Below are 6,176 nucleotides of genomic sequence, written 5' to 3' on the forward strand. Positions count from 1 at the left end.
CCTCTAGGGGCGCTGTGGGTCTGAATGGACTCCAGGCAGTGGGTGTGGTTTGGGCTTTGCTTCTGTGAAGACTGACAGCCTTGGAGACCCTGTGGCCAGTTCCACTCTGTCCTCTAGGGGCGCTGTGGGTCTGAATGGACTCCACGGCAGTGGGTGGGTTGCTTGGACGATGAAGTGAAGTACCAGGTGTGAAGTCCTGACAGCGCCTCATCTTGCTTGGACCTGGCTTTCTCTTTTGTCTCCGCCTTGCTCTGGGGTCCACCCCTTCCTCCACCCCTCTCTCAGGTCTGTCCTTGTTTCTTGGCCTCCCCTGCCCTATCCTCCTGTCTCCTTCATTCTCTCAGCCCCGCTGCCTTCTCTCCCCACTTCCGTTTCTCCCTCCACCCCCTCCTGCCTTGGCCCCACCCCCTTGCCCTCCAGTCCCCTCTAGCCTCCCTGGGCCTCCCTCGGGTGGCCCCTCTCTGGGGGTGGCTTGTGCGTGACCTTGGCTACCGTGCTCATCATACTGAAAGAGACCTGTGGGGGCCCGGGAGAAGTGTGCCCTCGCTGGCCAAGGTGAGCCCTGGGGGGCAGACAATGCCCCTGCCGGCCTTGACTCTGACAGTGACAATGGGGTCACCAGCCCGTGTGCTGAGAAGCAAGGCAGCATTAGGGGTGCAGAGTTCAGAAGAGGACCCAGGCTTTGTTGGGGATGGTGGGGCCAAAGTCAGAACGGACGCACGCTGTTCCCGTATGAATTGGGTCAGTGGAGGAGACGTCAGAGCTGTGGAGCAAACATGGAGCCCAGACCCCACTTCCCCAGGGCAACCCTGAGAGCTGGCTGCTGGCTGTCTCTGGAGGTCCGGGGCACCCACCTCCTGTTCCATCCTCAGACCATAGCTTAAGACCAGTCTGCCCGAGGCTCCGCGTCCTGTTTTCTTCGGGAGCTGTGGCTGTCCCTGGGCGCTACACAGGACAGGGGGTTCCAGACCCTGAGCGCTGGCCCTGCAGCCAGGGCAGGTGGGGCGGGGCAGGGCTGAGAACACAGTCCTGCGGAGACTTAACTGGAGCCTGTCCACCGGGAAGTTCCACCACCTGCAGGGCCGAGCCAGCCTCTGCCAGAGGAGAGGGCCGTCCCAGGCGAGGCAGGCATTTCCCACAAGGATGTGAGAGAAGAACAGTAAAGCGGCAGGGGGTTCAGAAAAGGGTCAGGTGACGTAGGTGCTCGGAAGGCAGGCAGGCTTCCTGGAGGAGATGGTCTGTGAGCCTCGCGGGAGGGTGTGCTCTTGTCAGGTGGGGGTAGGGGGTCTGACAGATTCAGGCACAGGGTCTAAAGGTGGAGGTGGAGAGTCTGGAGGTGGAGGGTCTGAGGGTGGGTGTAGACCACGAGCAGAGGCTCAGTCAGGAGGAAGGCTGAAGACCCAGCAGGTCACCTGCCCCAGACTTCGACTTGAGACTCTCATGGGAACCTCCAATACCTGCTGGAAAGCAGCTGCCCGGACTTGGGAGGCAGGTGGGGGTGGGGAAGCCAGGGGGGAGTGAAGTAGAAGGGATGTCCTCAGGGGATGGCCATGGTCCCCATGTGGGGTCGGCCTGCAGGGGAGCTCCCTTCCGTCTTCATCTCCTCTTCCTTCTCGCCCTATGGTTGCAGACCCTGCATGCACCTTGTCCTTACACCTGCCACTAGGATCTTGCTCATGAGTGGCTCCCAGGGAGCAGCATCCTGGCAGTTGGAATGCACGGGTCATCAGACTGCTGGCCACACTCCCTGTGGCCCCGAGCTCTGCGGGGCTGCTCCCGGGACCCTCAGCAAGGGGATGGCCGAGCCAGAGCTGGCAGGGTCGGGCCGCTCCGGACGATTTGCCCCACATGTTGGCCCGTGACTCAGCAGCGTACAAAGCTGCCATCTCATGATCTCCTTGGCCAGGCTTCCAGGCGCAGCCAGTTGGGTGTTTCCGCCTCAAGGCCTCTCAAGGCTGCAGCCAGCCAGCGGGCAGATTGTGGTCTCATCTGAAGTGCCCCAGAGGCCCCCCTAAGCTCACTCCCATGGCTGGTGGCAAGATTCAGCGCCTCTGGGGCTGTTAAGCCGAGGACCTCATTCTTTTCTGCTTTTTGCCTGGAGGCCTCGCTCAGTTCTGCACCACATGGCCTCTCCGGTTGCAGTGAGGCTGCTGGCTCCCACTGATGGAGCAAGCAGAGAGCAGGTGAGCTCAGGCTTAGGCAACGTGGTCTCGGCAGGTGCTGAGCCCAGCGCTGCTCGGACAGGAACATACCACAAGCGGGATGCCTTAACAAACAGGAGTTTATTCTCTTACAGCTTGGAGGCTTTAAGTCCAAGTTCCAAGTGCCAGGCTCTAGGAGCTGGGTGAAAGCCCCTCAACCTCCTGGCCCACTGGAGCTAGAGGCTTTTCTTCACTCAGACACCTGCTGGCTGCTGATACTGACAAATAAAAAGGCACAGTTTCGATGTTACCAAACAACACAGCAGGCCATTAATTCAAGTTCACTGAAAGTCCCAAGGTCAGCAGAGCATGGCAGGCTGCTGAACAATGACGTGGCTACATGCAGGGCTCAAGCGTGCCATAAGCTAGAGACCATTCCCAAGGCTTCTCGTTATGTACAAGAAGCAGACCACATCCCAAAGGCAGCTACTCAGCTGCTTGTGGTAGAGCCCACCATGGAGTTGATTGCCAGTCTCATCATGGGGAATAAGTACCACCAGCTGCCCGGCCACTCAACCAGGCCTGGCCAAGTTGACACACAACCTTAACTACCACAGCAGGCTTGCTGTTGGTACTGTTTGATAGGTTCACCCATACCCAGGGATGGGGTTACAGGGGGCGGACGTGGCGGGAGACGGGGCACACTGGGCTCATCCGGGAGGTTGCCTCTGCGTCCAGGCGACCCTCCGCCCTGCTGTGCTCTCCCCACTGCCCCCGGCCTGCAGGGCTGACCTCAGCGGGGGCTGCAGGACTGGTTCGAGGCTGTTGACATCCACTGTTGTTTCTCTGCACCACAGTCTGGTTGAATTTATTGTTATTTTAAAGACTGAAACCTGAATTGTTCCACGCAGAGTGATCAGCTACAGAAAGGAGCAGTACACTCATTTGGAAAGTGTGTCTACAGCCCCCCGTTTAGACCTCCCAAAGCATCTGACGGTTGTAACTCCCATTTTCTGGGTGGCATTGTGTCTCTTCTCTTAAGCTTATGACTTATTTCCATTTTCCTTGGAGCCATTCCCCTCCCCACAGTCATTCCGTGCTTCCAGAGATCCCTGACGATGTAGCCTTGGGAGCGGAGGAACACTAAGGGAACTGGGAGAAGGAAGTGTAGGGAAATAGCTCTCCTAGGGTCCCTTGGCCACCTCAGAGGCATCCATATTGGCCACATGGACAAGGCTGGACCCACAGCTGATTCCAAGTTCAGGCAGACACCTGGTGCCCTTCCGGAGCACCAGTGCTGGGGACCCCTGGCAGGACTGGCTCTGAGGCTGTACCCCACCTGTTTCCCTGTCCCACAGGAGGCTGTCAGGTTCTGATGAGGCAGAAGACTTCCTGCCTCACCATGTTAGGGCCCAGCTGCAGCACGGCCGGCATTGCAGCACCATGGGGTCCTGCCATCGTGTAGTCATCTGGTCACTTTGCTGTATCACCCTGCACAAGGGCCATGGGACCTGGCACCTGGGGGTACTCTTCTTACCTGTGTAATAAACCAAATCTCAAAAGAGCTCCTCATTTCTTTACTGACTCATTTGTCCACCTTGCCCCAGGCTTAACAGAGTAGACGGGAACCTAGGCAGGACCGGGCCGACCTGCTCTGCTGTGGGAGCCTGCCCATAGCTCCCTGGGTCCACCGCAGGGTTCCGCTTTCTGCCCCTCCTCTCCTGCAAGGCCTGATCGCTGCTCCTTTGGGATATGGTGACCAGATCCTCCTACCGCAGTCACCCCGTGTGAAGAGATTCAGATGAAAAACAGTTACCACCAGTTGACTCTTGGTGAGCCCAAGTGTAATTTGAGGGAAGGCTTATGGAAGTAAGCTTTGTTCTGGATTGGATGATAACAAAGACAAGGTAATTCCATCACTTAGTATCTTAATAAATCTTATCTAGAGGACATGCAGACTGGACAAAAGCTAAACTTGTAATTAATAAAGAGGCAGCAGTCACTCTTATTGGCCTGGGTAGGGGGTGTTCGGTCAGTTTTGTGGCTTGGAGAGTGTATATGTTTTGTCTGTGTTCAGACATGACTTTGGAGTGGGTTGGTTTTGTAGCATAGTGCTTCAGGCACTTGACTGCTAACCAGAAGGCTGGCGGTTCAAACCCACCAGCCACTCCTCAGAAGGAAGTTTGGGCAATCTACTTCCAGAGTGATACCGCCTCAGAAACCCAAAGGGGTCGCTATGAGTCGACGGTACATAACAACAACAACAACAGTTTTGTCTTGATTGAGAACATCCAGGCCTAGATACGTGTGTCAGGCCAGCTCACAGGGATGACGCCCACTAAGCAGCAGGTCCACTGCCTGGAGTGACTTAGGCCAATAAAGACACACCAGGCTGAAGAGCAAAGGACATGGCCTTTACTAGGTTCAAGCACGAGCTGAGACTGGCAGGCATTCCCTCCGACTCTATGTGCCTCTGGTTGATTTCCAAATTTCCTTTACAGGGTGAAGAATTACATCGGAATCATGATATATATATGCCAAAAGCAAAAACAAAAAACAACCAAACCCACTGCCTTTGAGTCGATTCTGACTCATAGTGACCCCCATTGAGTTTCTGAGGTGGTCCATCTTTATGGAAGTAAAGTAATGTCTTCTTCCTTCAGCAGAGTGGCTGGTGGGTTTGAACTGCCAACATTCTAGTTAGCAGTCAGAAATCCCTCCACCTTTGTTATACATATAATTTCATATAATTACATGTTAATTAAGTGTACAGTGTGGGATACAAAGATGGCAGCTCTCAGCGTGTCTTATAATGTTAAAGCTCTGTCCCCCATAAAACCGAACTCACTGCCATGGAGTGGATTCCAACTCATAGTGACCCCCAAGGGTTTCCAAGGCTGTAAATCTTTATGGAAGTAGATTGCTTCATCTTCCTCCCAAGGAGCAACCGGTGGTTTGAACTGCCGACCTAGTTAGCAGCCAAATGTCTTTCCACCATACCACCAGAAGGAGCTCTGGTGGCATAGTGCCTAAGGCACTGGACTGCTAACCAGAAGGCTGGCAGTTCAAATCCACCAGCCACTCCTTGGAAAGAAAACTGCTTAGAAAACCCAAGGAGGGGTTGCTATGAGTTGGAACCACTCAAGGGCAGTAAGTTGTTTTTTTTTTTTTTAATGCCACCAAACACCAACATCTCTGCCCAGGGCAGGAGTTTTAGTATGCTAATGTTCCCTTGTACTGGAGTTCAGGCTGTCCTTGAGCTTTTATGGGTCAGCAAACCTCTTACTTGTCATTTTTCAAAAGCCACACTTTACTTCTCTTATCTCACTTGGAGGAACACTGTATAACTCCTCTAAAGAACACCATGCATTCTTCCAAGGAAACACTGTGCATCAGGGACATGGGGCCGGCGACAGTAGTGGGCAGCTCCCGGATGTCAACCAATTGTCAGTCTGTTGAGGTTACAGCAAGTGGAAACCCCATTGAGTGGATGGGAACAGACGTGCCATGCCTCTTCTCCATCCTGCACCTTAGAGGGTTCTGTGCTAACAGACTTCGTAAGTCTCAGTTTCCCCATCTCTAAAATGGAGGACTCAAGGTCTGATATGGCGATGTGCGGTTGAAACAACAGAACCCATGTGGAAAGATACACAAGGCCTCTCGGGGTATCAGGGGCTATGGGTGCCCCTAAACTGAAACACTTTTTTGGCCCAAGAACTCAACAAACCCTAAAGAGAATCGGACGTCCTCGCAAAACAAGACAGGCGGGGACCCAAGACTGGCCCCGGCGGCAAATACGGCTGGCACGTCGCGTCACTTCCGCCAGTTCAGGTACGAGAGCTGCCCAGGGCGCAAAAGAGGCCATTGCGCATGCCTCCGTGTTGCCCCGCCCCCTCCTCGACTCCCCGTCCCTCGCGCGCGTAGGATTCTGGGGCGAGCAGGCTCGCCGCGCGCCAATTGGTGACGTTCCGCGCCCGCCCCCAGATGATTGACGGCGCCGGCCGGGCCGCCCTCGCTGCAGCCGCCGCCGCCGCC

Source organism: Orycteropus afer, unplaced genomic scaffold (assembly GCF_000298275.1).
Source record: "Orycteropus afer afer isolate SDZICR_OR568_19922 unplaced genomic scaffold, OryAfe1.0 scaffold00006, whole genome shotgun sequence".
NCBI classification, from domain to species: Eukaryota; Metazoa; Chordata; class Mammalia; order Tubulidentata; family Orycteropodidae; genus Orycteropus; species Orycteropus afer.